General features: G+C 36.8%; 1 protein-coding gene and 1 long non-coding RNA gene across 3 annotated transcripts in view; both read right to left on the bottom strand.

Annotated features, from left to right (window-relative positions):
• The window catches only part of LOC134482388 (uncharacterized), a 43,797-nt gene extending 25,147 nt beyond the window's left edge, over positions 1 to 18,650 (bottom strand). Inside the window, exon 1 of the long non-coding RNA XR_010058404.1 lies at positions 2,299 to 18,650. This is a non-coding gene — a long non-coding RNA (uncharacterized LOC134482388). The remainder of the gene's footprint in view (positions 1 to 2,298) is intronic.
• Positions 1 to 24,314, bottom strand: part of Sgcz (sarcoglycan zeta) — a 1,080,539-nt gene that overhangs the window by 652,850 nt on the left and 403,375 nt on the right. The gene's annotated exons all lie outside the window — the stretch shown is intronic.

Genomic DNA, 24,314 nt, shown 5'->3' with positions numbered 1-24,314 from the left:
CCTATGGTCACTTGATTTTTGACAAAGGAGCGAAAACCATCCAATGGAAAAAAGATAGCATTTTCAGCAAATGGTGCTGGTTCAACTGGAGGGCAACATGTAGAAGAATGCAGATCGATCCATGCTTATCACCCTGTACAAAGCTTAAGTCCAAGTGGATCAAGGACCTCCACATCAAACCAGACACACTCAAACTAATAGAAGAAAAACTAGGGAAGCATCTGGAACACATGGGCACTGGAAAAAATTTCCTGAACAAAACACCAATGGCTTATGCTCTAAGATCAAGAATCGACAAATGGGATCTCATAAAACTGCAAAGCTTCTGTAAGGCAAAGGACACTGTGGTTAGGACAAAACGGCAACCAACAGATTGGGAAAAGATCTTTACCAATCCTACAACAGATAGAGGCCTTATTTCCAAAATATACAAAGAACTCAAGAAGTTAGACCGCAGGGAAACAAATAACCCTATTAAAAATGGGGTTCAGAGCTAAACAAAGAATTCACAGCTGAGGAATGCCGAATGGCTGAGAAACACCTAAAGAAATGTTCAACATCTTTAGTCATAAGGGAAATGCAAATCAAAACAACCCTAAGATTTCACCTCACACCAGTGCGATTGGCTAAGATCAAAAACTCAGGTGACAGCAGATGCTGGCGAGGATGTGGAGAAAGAGGAACACTCCTCCATTGTTGGTGAGATTGCAGACTGGTAAAACCATTCTGGAAATCAGTCTGGAGGTTCCTCAGAAAATTGGACATTGAACTGCCTGAGGATCCAGCTATACCTCTCTTGGGCATATACCCAAAAGATGCCTCAACATATAAAAGAGACACGTGCTCCACTATGTTCATCGCAGCCTTATTTATAATAGCCAGAAAATGGAAAGAACCCAGATGCCCTTCAACAGAGGAATGGATACAGAAAATGTGGTACATCTACACAATGGAATATTACTCAGCTATCAAAAACAACGAGTTTATGAAATTCGTAGGCAAATGGTTGGAACTGGAAAATATCATCCTGAGTGAGCTAACCCAATCACAGAAAGACATACATGGTATGCACTCATTGATAAGTGGCTATTAGCCCAAATGCTTGAATTACCCTAGATCCCTAGAACAAACGAAACTCAAGACGGATGATCAAAATGTGAATGCTTCACTCCTTCTTTAAATGAGGAAAAAGAATACCCTTGGCAGGGAAGGGAGAGGCAAAGATTAAAACAGAGACTGAAGGAACACCCATTCAGAGCCTGCCCCACATGTGGCCCATACATATACAGCCACCCAATTAGACAAGATGGATGAAGCAAAGAAGTGCAGACCGACAGGAGCCGGATGTAGATCGCTCCTGAGAGACACAGCCAGAATACAGCAAATATAGAGGCGAATGCCAGCAGCAAACCACTGAACTGAGAATAGGTCCCCTATTGAAGGAATCAGAGAAAGAACTGGAAGAGCTTGAAGGGGCTCGAGACCCCAAAAGTACAACAATGCCAAGCAACCAGAGCTTCCAGGGACTAAGCCACTACCTAAAGACTATACATGGACTGACCCTGGACTCTGACCCCATATGTAGCAATGAATATCCTAGTAAGAGCACCAGTGGAAGGGGAAGCCCTGGGTCCTGCTAAGACTGAACCCCCAGTGAACTAGTCTATGGGGGGAGGGCGGCAATGGGGGGAGGGTTGGGAGGGGAACACCCATAAGGAAGGGGAGGGGGGAGGGTGATGTTTGCCCGGAAACCGGGAAAGGGAATAACACTCGAAATGTATATAAGAAATACTCAAGTTAATAAAAAAAATAAATAAATAAATAAATTGGGGAAAGGACTCTAATAAAGTGAAAGGACTATATGATAAAAAAACTTTAAACTACTGAAGAAAGAAATTGAAGATATAAGAAGATGAAAAGATCTCCCATACTCATGGATTTGTAAGACTAACAGTAAAAATGGCCATGTTATCCAATGCAATCTACAGGTTCAGTGAGATCTTCATCAAAATTTGAACACTATTTTTCACAGACCTTCAAAGAGCAATTATCAGCTTTAAATGGAAAAACAGACAAACAGACAAAAAAAGTCAAGAATAACTAAAATAATCTTGAACAATAAAAGGACTGCTGGAGATCTCACCATTCCCAATTTTAACTTGTACTACAAAACTATAGTAAGAAAAAGAACAAGGTATTGGCATCAAAACAGACATGTTTATCAATGAATTCTAATTGAATTCCCAAGCCCAGAAATTAAAGGCCCAGAAATAATTTTAAATAAAAAAAATGTATAACCTCATTTTCATTCTTCTTGGTTTTCTAATGGTGTTTGTTTTTTGAAATTAGTATTTATGTGTGTGGATGTTGTGTTAACTACATTGAACTTTTTTCTTTTGAAATAGTAACTTTTAAAAAAATACTTAGAAAGAGTGAAACAATGCAAATACCTAGGTGTCAGAAATGTAAAAACTCAGGTGATGGCAGATACTAGCTATGGCATGGAGAAAAGGAATACTCCTCCATTGCTGGTAGGATGGCAAATTGGTACAACCACTCTAGAAATCAGTCTGGCGGTTCCTCAGAAAATTAGAAATAGTCCTACCTGAAGACTCAGCTATACCACTGCTGGGCAAATACCTAAAAGGTGTTCCAACATACAACAATGACACATGCTCCACTCTGTTCATATCAGCCTTATTTATAATAATCAGAAGCTGGAAACAACCCAGATGTCCCTCAACAAAGGAATGGATACAGAAAATATGGTTCATTTCGATAACGGAATACTACCGAACTATTAAGAACGAGGACTTGATGAGTTTTGCAGGCAAATGGATGGAACTTGAAAATATCATCCTGAGTGAGGTAAACCAGTCACAAAAGAACATACATGGTACGTTCTCACTGATAAGTGGATATTAGCCAATATGAAGCTCACAATACTCACGATACAACTCACAAGCCATATGAAACCCAAGAAGAAAGGAGATCACACCAAAGTGTGGATGCGAAAGTCCTACTCAGAAGGGAGAAAATAATCTCCAGGAAGTAGAGGGAGCGAGGTATTTGGGAGGGAGAAAGGAGGGGGAAGAAAAAGAGGAGCTGGGTTAGATATTGGAGGAGATGGGGGAGAAGAACAGAGGGTCAGGTATTTGAAAGGAGGTGTGTAGCAGTCGTGTATGGGGAACTGGAGGTAGCCTCTAGAAAGTCTCAGATACCAGGGACCCAAAAGGTTCCCAGGATCCACCAGGGAGGACATTAGCTGAAATACCCAACAAAGGGGAGAGAGAACCTGTAGAAACCAAAGCCAGTAGATAAGCATGGCCCCCACATTGAGGGATTGGGCCACCCACCCACCTCAAAAATATTAGTCCAGATTTCCTCCTGTGAAAAAGAAATACAGGAACAAAGAATGGAACAGAGACTGAAGGAAACACCATCCAGAGACTGCCCCATTTAGGGATCCATCCCACCTGCAGACGTCAAACTCAGTCATTATTGCTGATGCCAAGAATTGCTTGCTGACAGGAGCATGGTATACCTGTTGGCTGAAAGGCTCTGCCAGAACCTGACCAATACCGATGCGAATACATGCAGCCAAACATTGGACTGAGCACGGGGCCCCAGTGAAGAAGTTAGGGCAAGGACTGAGGAGTGGAAGGGGTTTGCAACCCCATGGAAAGAACAACAATATCAACCAATCAGCTCCCGCAAAGCTCCTAGGAACTAAAACCACCAACCAAAGAGTATACATGGGGGAACTCATGGCTTTAGCCGCATATATAACAGAGGATGGCCTTATTGGGCATCACTGGGAGGGCAGTCCCTTGGTCCTAAAGAGGCTCGATGACCCAGGGTAGGAGAATGATAGGGTTCTGAGGCGGGAGTAGGTGGGCAGTTAGGAGACCTCCCTGTTAGAGTCATGGGGTAGGGGGAAGGGAGATGAGGTGTTGTGGTGGGGAAACTGGGAAGGGATATAACATTTGAAATGTCAATAAATAAAATAACGAATAAAAAGGGGGGAAAAACCCAAAGTGTTATCCCTGAGAGACAATAAGTAAATGTACACAGGCATAATCTAGAAAATATTGTCAGCATTATTTAGTTTTAACCACTATCCTTTCTTCAACATATAAACAGAACTAAATTAATATGTGTGTGTGATGGTTTCTATAGGTGATAGACAAAGAGTTAGCATTAGAATTAGCAATAAATCATGATACTGTTTACCCTATTTCAAATAATTTATACTCTAAATATTATTAAAATACATGAGTTCCTTTTCATTAAAATATGTTTTACCATCTACCAAATTTTTACCTAGACAGTAATACATTAAAAGTAGTTATTGATTATGCTCTTTTAATAATTCATTTTTAATAAGGTCATAAACACTGACTATGCTTATTGTACATATACTAGACTACTGTTGAGATATTTTAAGTATGTCACACTGATGTGGACTGTTGAGATATTTGGGGAACATATTTTAGCTATGTCACACTGATATGGATATATCTAACACATAATATCGCCCATTTCAATCAAGTCCCCATATTCATAAAGTAACACTTTGTTTATAAGATTGCAGAGAATGATATCATGAAGAAAATTCTTAGATGAATAGCACTAATATTTGCTGAGCACTTCCTTAGCATAAAGTGAAGTGTCAGCATCATTAAAGTTAAAAGTCTGTCATCTTAATGAAAAGAATCTGATCTACTTAAGCTAGAATTTATTTAGATGCTAAAGACATAAGACCAAGGTTTTTATATCCCCAGGAATATGTTCTATGATAAAATGTGATTCCAAAATCTTATTGTTTCTTTCATCCTTTTTAAAATCTATTTATTGGTTATTTAATTATCTTTTGTATCATGTTAGGTTCTAGTCTTTCTTGCTCCAAATTTCTGACCTGAAACTTCAAAATTCTATTTCTCAGAAAACAGAATATTTTGAAGATGATGGATTCACCATATACAATCACATAACACATTTCGTTGTAATACTAAAAATCTGCTGTAAACACGGATAAGAATGGTGATTGTGAACCACATTGCTAAAATGTGTAAAATATTTAGATGATCATAATTAAATACACAGTTAAACACATAATTAAATACACAAAAAACAGAAGAATATGGACCTCTTTAAGGTTCATGAATGTTTTCATGTTCAGCAGTTTATGTCGTAACCTGACATGGAGCATTGTTTAAACACATGCATGTCGTAGATATAACCATTGATCAAATCATCCATGTGGTTCAAAAAGGATTGGTAACCTCACAGTGAGAGAACACTACTTGCTCTTTTTATATTTGTTACTAAGATGGATACGTGCATAAAAATATTGCTCTAGTTATGGTTACTATTGCTGTGATAAAATACCATGACCAAAAAGCTAGCTGTGGAGGAAATGGTTCCTTGTGCTTCCCCTTGTGCATCAGAGTTCATTTTGAGGGGAGTTAGGAGAGGAGGAACCTGAGAGTAGCAGTGCAAGCAGAAACAGTGTAAGGCAGAACTCCAATTGTTTTCTTAGGAAGCTCATACAGTGTCTGCTCCTGAGTCTCTTTATTGCACTAGAAATGTTACAGTGAGGTTGACCTATGCATTGGCATTTGTTACAGGCACATGGCACAATGAAGAAGAAAAGCCCACACCTCAGAAGTTTTTGAGTGAATAGGTAATTCAAGTGTCTTGCATTCTACAATATGAATCAATAGTTATTTGAAAACGAACAAGTAGTTTGGGGCTGAAACAGGTTGCAATTTCACAAATTATTTTGCCAGTTGTTGGATTAAGATAATACCAATTGTTTATGAATATGAGTTCACTTTAAAAATGCTTCTGTAGTCTACAATTGTGTGGATCTTCACACACACACACACACACACACACACACACACACACAGAGAGAGAGAGAGAGAGAGAGAGAGAGAGAATACATCTTCTACTCTGTACCAGAGGTGATTATTGTTGTACAACAGACTTCCAAAAATAAAAATTTACATCTTTCACATAGAGAGATGCAGCATTTATGTATATTGTATTTCAGTTTATCTTTCCATTTTAATTTAAACTGATTATCACTTACTTATGGTACCCAGCATATTGAAAAAGCCACATGCATAGTGGTTATACTCTACTACTTAGTTAATTATCTTTAAGACCTATCTGGACAGGTGCATTATAGGGTACTTTGAACTTTTCGTTAATAAATTTATTTATTTACTTTACATTCCAATATCAGCCTCCGCTCCTCCCAGCTCCTTCCTACATTTTCTGAGGTCAACTGTAGTAGCAATTGATGTACAGAGCTGCGGTATATTGTGTACACACTAATAGAAGTAGAGGCATGTTTATAAGTATATATGTATACACACACACACACACACACACATATTGGAATACTTGAGGCTTCCACAGTGTATTACTCTTTGTCTTTAAATAAAATCATTTAATCCCTCACTCTCAAACACATTCTCTTTCACTTTAGAAGATGACCAAGTGTATAGTTTGAGTGACTCCTTCTGCCTAATCCAAGCATAAACATGCACACATTCACATCCTCTAACAGTCACATGAGCTCCAGAGACTCTTATGTGCACTCCATTTTGTAGCTCTAATTCAACATCCAGTAATCTCTGTGAAGCGATAACAATGGGTTTCATTACGTGACCCTCTATCAGCATTAAATTAAATGCCCTGTGGACGTTCTGACTGAAGATAGGCCATGATAAATGCTCTGTCCACTTTTCACTGAAATGATAGAGAAAAGTTCCTTAAATCAATTCTAGATGCACTATTCCAGTGTAAAGACTGACCACTATTTAGTTATAGGGAAGCTAAAACACAGAACACACACACAAAAAGTAAACAGAAGTAGTGTTACAATGCACTTAATAATACAAGGCTCAGTTATATGATAAAACCAGTTATCAATGAATGGAAAACACTATACCTAGCAGGATTTCATACGTTATATCCTTTGGTCCTAAAATTGCAACCTTACATGTAAATAAAATAAGATATAGTTATATCTACACATCAATTAAACATTAGTTTCTCTTTAAATATATTATATAAACTATTATTGTATGGTTTTAAAATATACAATTGTAAATGCTTAAAAACCGTTGTTATTGATGGTGAGCCAGTGTCTAATGATGGTGAGTAGACTGGTCTTAGAGTCAGAATTCTGCTTTTACCTGGCATGCTTTCCAATGTGTTCTCCGTACTACTTGCTTTTCTTTAACATTTTTTCTTTTCTCTTAGGTTTTCTCTCTGGAAACTGTTATCCCATCCTCCCTACCCCTGCTTCTGTGAGGGTACTACATCATTCACCCACCCACCCAATCCTTCCTGCTGCCCTGCCCTGGCATTCCCCTACACTGGGGCATTGAGCCTTCACAGGACCAAGGGCCTCTCCCCCCACAGTTGTCCTACAAGGCCACAGCTTTCTTATTCACTGCAGTAAATTTAGAATCTGTATACATATAACAGTTCATAGAAAAATCTTCTACATATCACTTTGTTAATTCAGTTTTTCTAGACACTTTTATGAAAAATAGCTCTTGGTGTTAAGGACCCACTAAAACTTATAATCCTTATTTATCTATTAAGGCAAATATCCTCTATCCTCTATCTTATTAATGTTTATATATTAGGAGATAATTACCTTCAAATTGAAAAGAAATCAATAAATGACTTATTTACTTTAATTTTAATTGAGCTCTTAGTATCTTTTATGAAGAAGTTATTTCCCTGCTCTGTCTGTCCTTCCTTTCTGTTTCAAGTTGTTGTTGGATTTCTAGTGGTTTGGTTGGCTTTTCTTTTTGATTCTTTTTGCTGCTTCCCCATTCTTTTTTCTATGCCTTTACTTTATGTCCCATCCTTACCCTTGTCTCTTTGTGTGGAGTTAGCAGTCTTCTGTCTTCATACTTTTTTGTAGACCATTTCTATATGCATCACAAGAAACTCCATATTTCTACATATAAGTCATGTGTGAATTCTTTTGAAAAAATTTCCCCAACTCAGCTTTACCATGGATACTTGAATCATTGATGTTCCATCACCATTTGCATCTGATTATCATATAATCTAAAACAACTTAAACAGCATCTTTTATCTACCATTACCTTTTGTCACTTTCTCTTTTTTTTCCCTTTTCAAGGAAAGTAATCCATAGTTTACTGCATTTCAAAAGTTTCAGAACACTTACCTTTCTCATCTTTGTTATCGGCATCTTAAACCATACTAGAAAAAAATGTCCATTTGAGTATCCATTTATTCTATTTGTAATTTCTTTGGACTCACTCTCTCATGAAAATAAGTTGGAAACAAAGGCATAGAAGATAAAATGGCCTTAGGAAAGATATCATTGTGAATTTAGGCATTCATCTATGAAGAGATTACTATGGGATATCTGAGAACATCTGAGAGTATCTGAGCCGGCTATTGTTGACTATATCAACCTTTCACCAAAAGTATGGCTTCGGACTGCAGAACATCAACAGTGGATGTTTGGCAAAAACAAAACTGTCTTAAAAATATGAAGTAAAACAAGTTTCAAATAGGAATACTACATCTGGTAAACTATAAAATAAACTGGATATCACAGTAATATCACTTTTATATAAGCACAATTTTTGAACCTTCATCAAATTTGCCTTATTAAGATTTGAGGAAAGTGTTGTTCTTTTGGAATCTGGGAGAAGAATTTATATAACAAGGAAATAGGAAATAAAGATTTATTCAAGAAGAATTTTAAAAATCCAGATAAGAAATTGAATGTTTCTTCAAAATGTTAAGGAAGGGCTGGAAAGATGACTCATGGTGAAGGGGGTTAAACTATCATGTTTGGTGAACTGACTTAGGTTCCATGAACCCTCATAGAAGAAGTGAAAACTGAGTCCCATGAGTATTCAGTAACTTTCAGGAATGTGTTATGTTGCTATAATACATGAGTACATAAATACATAATACATACATACATACATGCATAAAATGTACATACATAGTCACAGACACACATACACAGAGAGAGAACAAGAGAGAGAGAGAGACAGAGAGACAGAGAGACAGACAGACAGAGACAGACAAAGGGCAAGAAAGTGAGAGACAAAGAGAGAAATGAAAATTAAAAAGCATGCATTATTTTGTGTTTGAACTAAATTAAAATCCTTTGACAAAGATAATTTTGGATCTGCTCATCCATATCACCATCTAGATATATTGGTCACTTGAGAATAACAAAAGTTCAAAACTGATCAGAGACTCGGCAATTAAGGAATGCATTAGTCAAGTATGATTCTCTGGTCTTGGATATGGGGAAGTATGTTTTATTAGAAAGCTGTGACAGACTTATTAGCAAAAGTCACTGCCATCTGCCTTATGGTTCAAACGTATATCTTTCTGTAATCAATATCTTACATTTAGTTATATGTGAAGCATTAGATAACATGTCATTACTGCTTTCAAGAGTCCCTAAATCATTATTGGTCAGTGTACTGTTAGTAAACTCTTCTCTAGTATATAAAAAATTAAAATTCATAACCTGGATGGGCTTTATCTGGCAGAAGATGAATGAGACTCTAAGTTTAATGACTAGAACTGCAAACCTTAAAGAAATCAAAAAATAAAAAGCCCACCTTTTTAAAAAACAAAAAAGATTATGCAAACCTTGTCCTTTTAAATTTCCTGAAAAATGTTAGAAGTGTCCTCTACTCCCCTAGGTTACAGAGTTTGCTAATCTATAATTCTTCCTGTAAAATTCACAAAATGTTTATAACACAGGTTCTTGATACACAAGTGGTTTTCTTAGACAAGCAGACAATGTCACTAACACATTACTAAGGCCACTGACATAGTACTGTGGTAGGGGTGAATGACCATCTTCTGGAAGAAGGATAAGAATACAAGAGCTGACTGGTTACCAGGAAAGTGGGATTTTTACAATATGACTTTCACTGTCCTGGTTTATAATCTTTAGGATAACATTCTTACCCACTCTGGCCACCTTCTTCCTCTCTCCTCACTAGTTTCAATAATGGCAGCAAGCTCATGGATATCCTAAAGCTGGAAAACATTTTTCTTTTAGGAGTAGTTTATTTTTCTAAAATGAACCGAATGAAGACAAGAGTATCAACTTTATCATTGTTTGCATTTAACCCACAGAAGAAGTAAGGCACAAAAGGAATGTTACCAACAGTTAGCACTGAGAAGGGAATAAGAGTTCAGAAAAGTTTTCAGGAAGAACATGTGAAGTGAATTAACACTTTATATTGTGTTATTTTGGTAAGCACTCTCCCATCACAGAAAACGGTATACAATCCACATTATATTTAGAAGCTTAAATATTATAATAGATAAACAGAAATATTTTGAGTATAGAGCAAACCCCATCATCATCTCATTCCCGTATTTTTAAGGTTATAGATTATTTCATGATAGACCTATGAAACATTCAACCTGAAAAAAAACTATCATCCATCTTTTTTCTCAAAGTTGCATATACAAGTTACTAAATTATCCAAAAATAAACATTACATTTTTAAATATACTAAAAAAATTTAAAATAGACTTTACTTATATAAAAGTGTTTGGTAGTATAAAATGAAAATGCAGCAATGACATTTTCTAATAATATTTAGAGCTATACCAGCCTTATTCTGTAAAAGCATATAATGTATTGAAAAACAAAACAAAGCAAAAAAGCACAAAAATGTCCTTATGTCTTCCCAGGTTAAATATCTACTGCCCAGACTTTCTTAACAATGCTCATCTACCACAGGGGAATAGACAAGTAGAGACTTCATCCCATTTATATTTTAATCAAGGTAAATTAAAATAACATTTGGAGATTCAATAAAATTATTTTCACTGATATTGCTGAGGCTTTTGATTTTTATTTTTGCTTTATAAAATTCCCTTATGTACTTTTAAATTTTATTTCATTAAATAAACTCTCCGAATTAAGATTAACTTTAAGAAATGCATAAGAATTTACAACAGAAGAAGCTCAAATGGTCAAGAAGCACTTAAAGAAATGTTCAACATCTTTAGTCATCAGGGAAATGCAAATTAAAACGAACCTGAGATTCCACCTCACACCAGTCAGAATGGCTAAGATCAAAAACTCAGGTGACAGCAGATGTTGGCAAGGATGTGGAGAAAGAGGAACACTCCTCCATTGTTGGCATGATTTCAAACTGGTACAACCACTCTGGAAATCAATCTGGCAGTTGCTCAGAAAATTGGAAATAGTTTCACCAGAAGTGCCAGTTATACCACACTTTGGCATGTATCCAAAAGATGCCCAACCATACCACAAGGACTCATGCTCCACCATGTTCACAGCAGCCTTATTTATAATAGCCAGAAGCTGTAAACAACCCAGATGTCCCTCAATTGAAGAATGGATACAGAAAATGTGGTACATTTACACAATGGAATACTATTCAGCTATCAAATGAGAACATTATGAAATTTGCAGGCAAATGGATCAAACAAGAAAATATCTGGAGTGAGGCAAATCAGACCCAAAAGGAATGTATGATATGCACTTACTGACAGTAGCCAAAAAGTACAGCATATCAAAGATATTACCTACAGACTGATAAGAAGTGTTACAAATAGAAATGCCCCAGTCAGAAGGTTTCAATCACACTTAGAAGGCAAGAAGGAAATAGTCACAGGAGGTGGAGGGAGGGAGAGACCTAGCTGGGAGATAGGAGGGGGAAGGGAAAAGGGGAACAGGATTGGATATGGCAGGAGGGGGGCAGGAGAGAAGCCCTGAGGCCAAGATAATGAATAGAATTAAGGAGCTCAGGAAGGGGGAGGTGATAGGGAGCTCTCTCTAGAAAGTACAGGAAACCCAAGAGATGAGAGACTCTCAGGTCTCAATGGTGGTGACCTCAGTCAAAATGCCCAACAATCTGGAGAAAGAACTAGAGAGTCCACCTCCAGTAGATAGATAGGACCTCAAGTGCAGCAATGGGGTAACTAACCAATAGTCAAAGTTTCTGAGGCAGAGCTGTTCCTGTCTAAAAGAACTGCTGGGGCAAAATTGGAGAAGAGACTGAAGACCAAAGGTTAGCATGACTGTCCTCTGAGAGGCTCTGCCAGTAGCTGACTGAAACAGATACAGATACTTGCATCCAACCATTGGACTGAAGTTAAGACCCCTAAGGTTGAATTAGGGGAAGGATTGAAGAAGCTCAAAGGTAGAGCGACCCCTCAGGAAGACCAGTAGTCTCAATTAACCCATACCTCAGGGAGCTCCAGAGACTGAACCACCAACTAGGAGCATACATAGGCTCTTAGATATCTGAGATATGTAGCGAAGGTCAGGCCTCAGTGGGAGATGAGCTAAATTCTCATGAGACTTGAGGACCCAGGGAAGGGAGAGGCCTGGTGTGTGAAGGGCAGCCTCTTGGAGGCATGGGGGAGGGGGAATAGGATTGAGGAACTGTGGAGCGGGAGACCAATGACTGGAATATAAATAAATAAAACAATTTATAAAAAAAAAAGAAAATGGAAAAACATAAGGCAACTTGATGTTCAAATCAGTAATTTTTCTTTCATGCCTTATAGGGTATCGACTATCTCCTTTGAATAGTACTCAGTGGAGCCTCTTATTAAAGGACATTGTAGCCTCACCTAGTTATAACAGGCATAGTGTCACTATGGTCATTTGGTACTCTTGGTTTATCTGTCTTATTGTTAAACAGACCTTAACCATCGGTTTCTTTGGCCAAATTCAACTTTGACCTAGGGAAGTGATTTGAAGGTCTGTAGTCTGGAATCATTTTGATATGAGAAAAAAAAAGGAAAGTTGAAAAGGGCAAATAGAGAAGACAATTTTTTTAATTGGGTATTTTTTACTTATATTCCAAATGTTATCCCCTTTCCCACTTTCCTGTCCATAGACCCCCTATTGCATTCCCCCTACCCCTTCTCTTATGACGTGTTCCTCTCCCCAACCATTCACCTCTCCCTGCCTCCCAGCCCTGCATTCCCCTACACTGGGGAAGGGGGTTCTAGCCTTGGCCCTACCAAGGGCTTCTCCTCCCACTGGTGCCAACAAGGCCATCCACTGCTACATATACAGCTGGAGCCATCGGTCTGTCCATGTGTACTCTTCGGGTAGTGGTTTAATTCCTGGGAGTTCTGGTTGGTTGGTATGAGGATGATTTTAAAAAGAGAAAAGGCAAATTGTATAGGCTCAGCTGCTCTAATGTATTTCTGGAAACACTGTACATTTCTGCTGGGGACTCGCTGGCATAGAAGAAGTCACATGACTATACGAAGTAGCAAAGGTCCCAGAACCCACATAATACACAGTCAAATCTCTGAAGCTTAAAATAAGTAGTGCTGATTACATCAAAATTAATTATTGGAATTTAATCTGAAAATGGAAGTGCATGTCAAAACAACTGACTGAGAATGAGAGTCATACACACTCAGAGAAACCCTGTGTCAATGTTATGCCAGGAATGTCTCAAAGATTTAAAGATAGTAATATGGCAAATGTACAATCAGTTCTGAGTTTCAAATATAAACCCAAAGGAACGTTTAAGGTAGTAAAAAACAAGATCTGAGATGTCCCTAATCATTTTGGTGAAATATATGTATGTTCAGGGTCTATGCTGTCTTCTGAGGATTTTTCATTTGTTTGTTTTAAGGAGAAATTTAAGCATTTTTCATTAAGCACCCAGTATATATGTCAAGGAAAGTATATAAATTTAGATCTATTTTAGCAAGTCTGAGTAATTTGAGGGGTAAAAGGCGTGTGTTACTGCATTCCTGAAGAAGAAAAGAAGATAATAACAAGAACAGTTCATAGATAGTCACAGAAATGATAGAAGATATTTGAGCCACTATCAGACAGACCATCATAGCATAATGTGAGAATCAATACTTTGTTATGGACAACTAGCCTGTGAGAACAATCTGATGTACTATTGAAAAGTTATAAATGTTATCAAATTTATTTATGATGCATGAGTAAATAAAAACTTGCAGATAGATTGCTAATGAAAAGACCAAGTAGCATGTACCAGTCTAAGACAAAGTACTGGGGCAACTTTTTCAAGCAAGAGACAATGTAACATTTTATTTTCCTAGTAGATAAATCCACATCGAATTTTTAACAAGTTCTGTCTAAATTGATTTTTGAAAGTAGAAAGCTAAAGTTCTTGAAAAATATTCTCAGTCTATATGGTAAGCCTTGGGTTGTCTGAAAATCACTATGTAAATGTCCTCAATTCAAAGATAACCATGTGCCTCTGTCTCTTATGTCTTGTGATTGAAGTCTGCACCAAAGACCTGATCACAATATCTGGCTCCAAACTAATGTTAACTAATAAGTATGTATTTTCTTCTAACTTTTAAAATTAGGCTCAGATTTTCAATGTGTTATCGCATGCCCTTATACTTCAGCAAATATGTTCATGAAGGAAATTAATGGTCGCTTCAGGTGACAATTTTTATTATAAAACTCGAGTTCTGCTATTTAGGAGGCTTTAATTAGAATCTTAACCAATATAAATCCAGGAGCTACCTATAAAAAGTTGATGCCACACATGCTGAGAGTTTTTCAAACCACAGAAGCTAGCACACACTAGAAACCAAGGACTGCTTTCAATATGCATGTTTTTGTATTTAGTAAGCATCTAATTAGACCACACATAGAGTGCAACATAAGTTTTTTTTCCTTTTATTCCTTTTCTTATTGGATATTTTTTATTTACATTTCAAATGTTATTTCCTTTTTCCGTCTTCCCATCATAAGCCCCCTATCCCATCCCCCTCCTTCTTCTATATGGGTGTTCCCCCCAAACTACCCCCTTTCCTGCCTCCCTACCCTGACGTTCCCCTATCTTGAGGTCCAGCCTTGGCAGTAGCAAGGGCTTCTTCTTCCATTGGTTCCCAAGAAGGCCATCCTCTGCTACATATGCAGCTAGAGCCATGGGTCTGTCCATATGTACTCTTTGGGTAGTAGTCTAGTCACTGGGAGCTCTGGTTGGTTGGTATTGTTGTTCTTATGGGGTTGCAAGCCAATATAAGATTTTTAAAGTCACTAGCTATCAACTCTACTTTAGAAGTCTGTCATGAGAAGTTCTAACATTGAGAAACTCTAAAATGAATATAAGAACTGTACAGATGTTTTAGGACTTAAAGGTTGATTCAAAATTCTTAGTGGTATTTAAAATTAAATTCCAAGTTTTACTCTAATCTAAAGTAGAAAGCTAAAATTCTTGAAAAACATTCTCAAAACAAGCAAAATTTTCTGTAATAAAATCTGTATAAAGTAAGTTAAAACTATGTTACTGAAGATAATTTTCTGTCATGTATGCCGTTATAATTTGTATTTTATACTCTTTAGAATGGATTCAGGGTTCTATTCAGGGTCTTTACTATATGTAAATGTTATGAAATGAAATTTACAAAATAATCTATTCCAATAAAATTTTATTTGCTTGTCTGTGTATACATATACATGTAAATATATATTTAATCACACTATTTAAAATGGGTAAGAAGTTAAAGATTTAAAATAAGTTTGAAAAGCATTAATTTAGTAATGGTTTTAAAAATACATTCCATGTAAACAGAAATTAGAGATAAAAATAATGCAATTTTGGAGAGACACAATGTCTATGAGTTTGTTTCTTGCACCATGCTCCAACTTCAAAATTTCTTGTTCTTTTAATATACAGTCAGAAAAGAGAAACCCTTACTATAGGTAATATATACTTTAGATAACTACATCAAAGAGATGCAGAGAAAGGATATAAAATTGTCATCATATCCTCTTTCCAAAGCAGCAGCCTCTGACAATGGGAAGCACGAGCCATGATTAAAAGGAAGCAATTACTGACATCAGAAATACATAAAAGGCTATTGACCAGTCATTCTCCAAACCACTGCTTTAATTATTTCTTGGGTGAAATATAACCTTGCAAAATTAATGTATTTTTAGAGATAACTACAATGAAAATTAATGTTGCTTTTTCAGTTATATGTGGATAAGTGATGTTTAAATAATTCTATTTTCTGTTTTTCATTCATCTAATGACAAGCACAGCACGAGCCCAGGCTTCAGCATGGTCTTCAAATGTTTTTGCTCATTTACTTTACTCAACCTCTTTCCCAAAGACTTAATGTAGGGAATCTTCTCCTCTTCCCCTTACCCACTTCTCTTTTCCAGCTCTTCACAACTCTCTCCCTGATCCCCCTCTTTACTCTTCCTCCTCCTCCTCCTCCTTCACAACCTTCTTCATATGTACTTCTCAGTCAGTAGTTTAGATTGAAAATGTCAGCAGGTACAGTAAGAGCACATCATATATTAGGGATATTGTCAAAAATTACTTAAAACAATTTTCGAGATCTCACCCATGGAACTGGGGGAATATTGCATCACATAAAAGCTAACAAGAAGACAAGAATTGACAGTGGATGGGAATCCAACTGCCTTTACAGTAGTGGATAAATCCTGCACTCATTTCTGGCCTCTGCAATATAGCTCCTATAATGTACATGTTTGTCAGGAGGATAAACGCAGCCTAAGGTGTGACTCCAAGTCCCTTTGGAGCTCTGGAGAGCACTTCATTAGGAAGTATACCTCTTAGTAATGTACTAATTCAATTGAAATTTTCAACAAATTGAAAGTGTCAGGATCTACTAATCACACCATAACATAAGTGCCTCCAAATATCATATGATGTGCACAATGCCTAACAAATGAGGAATCTGAGAGCAACTTGATACCTGTGGGCGTTACAGTTAATGACTAATCTAAGTGACTGCAGACAGCTTAATCGATGACTTTATGTTTACAGTCCTAGGTGTCCTATGAAACTCGGAATTTAAGTTGGAATCACCAGTCTTGCTTAGTGAACTTTGAATGTAAAGCACCATATTTCCAACCTTCAAAGGTGCCCAGAAACTGACCTCAGAGAACAAACTACAAACCAGCATCATATAGCCAAAGAAATGACGGACGTCCTACCTACCCTGTTCTCTCAGGATGCTTAAGAACACAGGCTAATTTTGCATTTCTTCTTAGACAAAATGTCTCAATATTTAGACTACAACCATAGGACATGAGCTTGCCAAACAGAAAGAATAGAAACGTGGATAAAAAGGTCTATGGAAAAACTCTAATCTTAAATCCCCCAACCTTAATCACAGCACAACTGTATTGTTCAGGATGTGATTATATCTTCCTTTTTCTTGCTTCTGATAAGTCTCAATCTGATGTGTCTCATTGTGTGGCAACTTGATTTATTATCTGAAGTAATTTATCCCCACATGACAATCTACCCAGTAGTCAATCTTGTTTAACCTTCTGTTACTCCAAGTACTTTGAGAGAAGTGTTTCCGATGTAGACTGTTTGGATTCTTCTATAGACTTTTTATTTACTATATTAATATGCTTTTTTTCTATTTTGTTCCTTCAGACTTTTGTTTTTCATTTCTGCAACAACAACAAACAAATGAGAAAACAAATATTCCATTACCCCTTCCTTTATTGGAAAAAAAAGTCACAAATGAAATTTTCTAGCATCTTCAAACAACTTGTCTAATGTGTTTTTGCTGTGCATGTGTTGGGTTGATTGTTTTGTGACAGGGTATTCTGTAGCCTGGCCTGAACTTGAATTTACCATGTCATTGAAGAGGACATTGCATCTTGCTCCTAAGTTCTTTGAAAGAGTGGAATTTATATAATAACTTTACTTCTTGTTGATGGTGATGTTATTTTAAAGGTTTTTATTAATACCTGAGAGATTCAAACATGTGTAGCTACTCTCCATTCTACTCCCCTCAGAATCTTCCTCCCTTCATTACAAATCCTTTATAAGTATATGTTCCCTTAATTAGTGTTGCCCAAATGCCCTTGTGTGTAGGGTCATCCCCTGGGGCCGGGAGACTACCATTGTCACAACTCCAAAGAAAATTTACTTTCCTTTCTCCATCAGACACCACCTGCCAATCATTCTGGAAACCCTACCTTCCATGTTTTTTTTTATGCCAATTAATATGATGGCATTATTTGAATTCTTTATTTATAAACAAAATAAACTTAACTGAATTATCTACTCTTTTGAAAATTGTTAGTATGTTTATATAATTAATTAAATCTTTACAAAAGTTTACTCTTTTGCTTTTGATCTTTTTTTTTTATTAACTTGAGTATTTCTTATATACATTTCGAGTGTTATTCCCTTTCCCGGTTTCCGGGCAAACATCCCCCTCCCCCCTCCTTTTAAGTTTTAAATGGCTTGATCTAGTAGTACAGGTTTCCACAACTGCTGATGTAGGTTATGCATGAGCCATGTACTTCACGATCAAATGATGACATTTCACATTTCTCCTCCCCAACCTTTGGCTTTTATATGTTTTCTGCACTCTGGTCTATGATGGTCTCTTAGACTCATAGTCATCCCAGAGGGGATGACTGATACAGGTATCACACCTAGAGTCGAGGACTGTAAGTGCTTCGTTCTCTGTACTTTGAGTAGTAATGATTCCTTGCATTTAGCCCTGGTCACTGCAACAAGAAGCTTCTCTAATCAAATTGAGAGTTCCACACATTGGCCGATGTAAACGCTTTTTTTATTTATTTATTTATTTTTTTTATTAACTTGAGTATTTCTTATATACATTTCGAGTGTTATTCCCTTTCCCGGTTTCCGGGCAAACATCCCCCTCCCCCCTCCCCTTCCTTATGGGTGTTCCCCTCCCAACCCTCCCCCCATTGCTGCCCTCCCCCCAACAGTCTAGTTCACTGGGGGTTCAGTCTTAGCAGGACCCAGGGCTTCCCCTTCCACTGGTGCTCTTACTAGGATATTCATTGCTACCTATGAGGTCAGAGTCCAGGGTCAGTCCATGTATAGTCTTTAGGTAGTGGCTTAGTCCCTGGAAGCTCTGGTTGCTTGACATTGTTGTACTTTTGGGGTCTCAAGCCCCTTCAAGCTCTTCCAGTTCTTTCTCTGATTCCTTCAACGGGGGTTCTATTCTCAGTTCAGTGGTTTGCTGCTGGCATTCGCCTCTGTATTTGCTGTATTCTGGCTGTGTCTCTCAGGAGCGATCTACATCCGGCTCCTGTCGGTCTGCACTTCTTTGCTTCATCCATCTTGTCTAATTGGGTGGCTGTATATGTATGGGCTTTTATTTAGAAGGAATGGTTCCTTGCTGTCTGTTTTAAGCAAAGTGATGGAAGTAAAAGTATGCAGTGAGGAAGAAACAAGATTAGAAGCTGAACATCTGTGAGAAAGGCCGCCCTCCAGTGGTCTATCTGCCAGGAACACCCTACCTCCTATGTTACAAACATGCTGGAAATTAAACAGCACTTAATGATAAGCTCTCAATGTACAATTATGCTCCAGTAAAACATTGATAATTGGTTATAATCTCGGCAGAGATTATCGTTAGCTCTTCTGTAAGAGAAGTTCAGCAATTCACATTTATTCTTTGGCAAACTGTCTGGTATTTCAAAGTCAGCAAGCCAGACTACTTCCATTCTCAATACGGCTTCTGGTCTTCACAATCAAGAATAATTTATGCCAGTGACAATGTAAGATAAAATGTGTGCACTGAAGGGATAAATTGAAATCATGTGTGAAAAAAATCATATGACAATTTTAGACTAGAAAAACATGTGAAAGATTTTCCAATCAAAGTAACTCTCTTGAATTTGGTCTATTTATTCTGGGTCTACTGCTCAATAATAATATACTGTATGCCACAAATGTAATTCTAATTTTTGTAATAATCACGTAAGAAACATTTTGTAAAGGAAATATGAGAACATATCTGTTTTATACTACAGAGACCCAAATTATAACTTTTATAATATTAAACCATAAACCCAACACAATGAGTATATTTGCTGCTGTACTGAGCTGCATGATCTATAATTTATGTTCACTATCTTAATATTTGCTACTGTGTCCTGATAAGCTAGAGGGCATATCATCATCTTTCACTTCATTACATTGTTTAAGCACTTTGAGTAACGGACCTCTAGAACTTCATTAATGAATCAGAAAATACAAGGTTATTTGTATAAACACATATGGACACACGCATAAAAACACACAGACTTGGAAGAGAGAGAATGGGAAAGGGGGAGGGGAAAGGATAGGGAGAAGAAGAGGGAAAGGGAGAGGAGAGGGAGGGGAGAGAGAGAGAGAGAGAGAGAGAGAGAGAGAGAGAGAGAGAGAGAGAGAGCAAATCTGTAGGTATGAAACTCAGCTAAGAGCCTGAAACTTTTTAGTTCATTTTTCTACCACAAAACTACACACACATTCTTTAGATATAGGTTCTATGACAATTGCTACTTCCTGATTGAATTGTTTATTTATGTATTCATTACAAGGCTGGTTATTATCATGCTTTTTTAAGCTTGTCAATATGTTCTCTTTCATATGTAGTTATAAATGCAATGGTGAAAGTCAACTTTTTGCCCATGAGTATAATTAAGTATGTAAAATGTATTTGAGAAGAAAAAGAGTTAAAGTGGATTGATTGCATGAAAGAAAGAACAACTACTTTCCAAATTAAACAGTCGCTGTTCTTAAATTAATTGGTATTAGATCACAAGATGAAAGAGAGGTCATATAGAGAATTAGCTCAAAGAAAAATCACTATTGTATGCAAAAGTCACCAACAGAGCGCATCTACAGACATAAGTATCTTAGATTCACAAAGCCTTCTCTAAGTATTAATGCCATATTTAATTAGCAAAATGTATTAACAAATAAACATATCTACAAATTGAAGGGAGAATACTTTGTATTTTTTCAGGTCGATGTTTATGAATTTCTACCTTAACATGTTATGATATACTCACAATCCTTATCTTATTACTACTAAGTCCTTAAGTAGATCAAGATGTCATTTCAAACTAAAGATTAGATAATCTGTAAAGGCTTCTCTATTCACTGTCCACAGCAGCGCTTCTCAACTTTCACAACTTCGTAATGCTGTGACCTCTAATACAGATCCTCATGTTCTAGAGACTCCCAACTATGAACATTTTTATTGCTACTTTATAACTTTATAGTTTGCTACTGTTGTGAATTGTAATATAAATGTTTGACATTCAGGATGTCTGATATGCAATCTACAGGTTGAGAACCACTGGTCTGCAGCTTAAAATAAATTCGGCATTTTCTCTAGTACTATTAATAATAAGAAGTCATATTTTACTTTCAACTCCATTGAATTATATTAATATAGATATTATTATGTCAACCCATATTTATATATATAATGCAATAATTAATAGTATATAATACAGAATTTACAAATATAATACAGAAATAAATATAGACTTATTAAATAAAGAGATTATATAATTATATATATACATATAAAAATACAGAAATAAATATAGTCCTCTCGAACCAGAAATGATAATATTCACTTAAAGAATCCTCAAAAGTTGTTGATGTGACTGGTAATAGAAGACCATTAATCAAGAGTACTTTAGGTTTATATAAAACATATATCTTGTTACTATTTCTTCATCTTACTCCCTTTTCTTTATAGTCTCCCTTTAAACCATTTTAGTTAAAATGTTAATATCAAGGAACTTTTATGATGAAATGTTTTAATTGAACAGTTTTATGTACCATTTCTGCATTTTTCTGTGACATTTTAGATGTAAATATTGAAATGAAATGTATCTTAGGTCATTTACATTCTTATATCTGATTCTTTCTTGGCGTGATTTCATTTATTTATTGGTGGACTGATTAATTGATTATCTATTGTTTTGGTTATTCAGAAAAAATATTTAAAGCTGACAAAAGTGGATTTGAATTAGATGAACCTGAGGGCATGGCTGTGAGACCTTGTCTTGTTTATATTTAACCATGTGGGAGGACCCAGCATGCTGCTTCCTAACTCATATACTTCTTTTTTAAAAATTTCAAACTTATGGCCCTTCTTCTCATTAGTTGTTGTTAGTTACATACATAATCTCAATGCAGAAACAAAACCTTCTACTTCTGTAAAATGAAATATATGTAGTTTCAAAACATTGATTTTATTTGTCTTCGTTCCTAGTCAGTATACTACTTTATATCTGTAGGCTGATTGTACTGGGATTATAGAAAGGGTTCGCCTAATTCGTGCCTATTAAAGCACACCTGTATCTCCAGGGTCTTATATAAATTTGTTGGTGTTTGTCTAGATTTTAATAACATAAATTCTGTTCAGTCTGTGCGGTCACTTTATTAGATCTTATCAAGGGGCTGCGAGCTCTTCATCTGAGCCCTGTCTTTCTAGGCCTTTTCTTCCACAGCAGGTATGCATTTCTCCGTATCATTTACTTGTTTTGTTTAAATCACATGCAACCTAGTTACACTTGGAATTGGGACAAATTATCAATGGTATTATCAATATGCATATTAATGATAAAATTGAATCACAGATGTCTATCTTTTGTTCTTTTTTTTAAATTACTTTATTGTTGCTGATTCCCCCACATATACAGATGTCTATCTTCAGGGTGGACAAAACCATGAATATATTATTTTTAATCTTCCAGTGATTTTAGGCAGCAAAAGGTTACTTCATTACACTGCTATGTTCTCACAGCATGTCAAGCAGTGCACTTGTAGTCAATGTATATTATGTCACAAAGATAGTAAAGGCAGGTAAATCCTTCAAGTAAGTAACTATATTAAATGAAAGTCAATCTACATTCCAAAATGTATTAAAATCTGTGCCATTAGCAGGCTGAAAAGAATAGAAAGTTCCAAACTTTCTGGATCAAAGAGAGATTTAAGTAAATGTTCAAGAAGTAGAAGAGATACAAAGTGTGGAGCAGAAACTGAGGGAAAGGTCATCCAGGGACGGCCCCACCCAGGGATCCATCCCATATCTTGTCACCAAACCCAGACAATGTTGTGAATGCTAAGAAGTGCATGCTGACAGGAGCCTGATATAGCTCTCTCCTTTGACGCTCTACCAGAGCCTGACAAATACAGAGGAAGATGCTCTCAACCAACCATTGGACTGAAAATGGGGTCTGCAAATGGAAGAGTTAGAAAAAGGACTGAAAGAGCTGAAGGGGTTTTCAACCCCATAGGAAGAACAGCAATAGCAACCAACCAGACACTCCAAAGCTCCTGGGGACTAAACCACCAACCAAAGAATACACATGGAGGCATCCATGACTCCTGCCACTCGTGTAGCAGAAGAAAGCCTTATCGGGCATCAATAGGAGGAGAGACCCTTGGCTCTGTGAAGGCTCAGTGTCCCAGTGTAGGGGAATGGCAGGGTGGGGACATGGAAGGGAGTGGGTGGGTGGTTGGGGTAACAATCTCACAGAGGCGGGGGAGGGGAAAAGGATAGGGGAACTCCAGAGGGGAAATCGGGAAAGGGGATTTCATTTGAAATGTAAGTAAAGATTATGAGTAAGAATTCAGAGATTTAAAAGAAAATTTCAAATTACATGAGGCATAATGTCCATTGTGCACTAAGTAGGTATTTGGACACAGGTGCTACCCTGATGTATGGGCTGAAAGTACAGTGATTCATTACAAAGTAGAGGAAGGTTACTACCATGTCTATATGTGAAGCACATTGAAGCAAACTGGACTCCATAGTCATTATGAATATGATTACTTTTCTCAAGTATGGTAACTATGGGTGATTTCATTTTCTTAGACACAGTAAACTAGAGCATATGGCATATTTGGCCTTAATAATATTTATCAGTTACTAGATACTGTACCCCAGAAAAATATTTAACTTTATCAAGTCTTTCTTGAAAAAAAGTAACTGCATCTGGGACGTCTGGTTGGTTGATATTATTGTTCTTCCTGTGGGGTTGAAAACTGCTTCAGTTCTTTTAGTCCTTTCTACAATTCCTTCATTATAGACCCCGTTTTCAGCCCAATGGTTGGTTGAGGGCATCTGCCCCTGTATTTGTCAGGCTCTGGCAGAGCCTCTCAGGAGACAGCTCTATCAGGCACACACCAAAACACACACACACACACACACACACACACACACACAAAGAGAGAGAGAGAGAGACAGAGACAGAGACAGAGACAGACAGAGACAGACAGAGACAGACAGAGAGACAAACAGAGAGAGAAAGAAAGAGAGAGAGACACAGAGAGAGAGGGCATGAGAGGAGAGAGAGAAGAATTCCTACTTATGGGTGTTTTGAGTACTTCATAGTCTTATGCGTCATTGAGGCATGTAAATAGTCATTGGTGGTTATAGTCTAAAAACGGAAACAACAAGAGGAAAATAGTTCTAAAAATAGTGATGATAATAAATTG

Source organism: Rattus norvegicus, chromosome 16 (genome assembly GCF_036323735.1).
Source record: "Rattus norvegicus strain BN/NHsdMcwi chromosome 16, GRCr8, whole genome shotgun sequence".
Taxonomy (NCBI): domain Eukaryota; kingdom Metazoa; phylum Chordata; class Mammalia; order Rodentia; family Muridae; genus Rattus; species Rattus norvegicus.
Note: the sequence above shows the minus strand (reverse complement) of the source record. Positions and strands in the feature narration are given on the sequence as shown.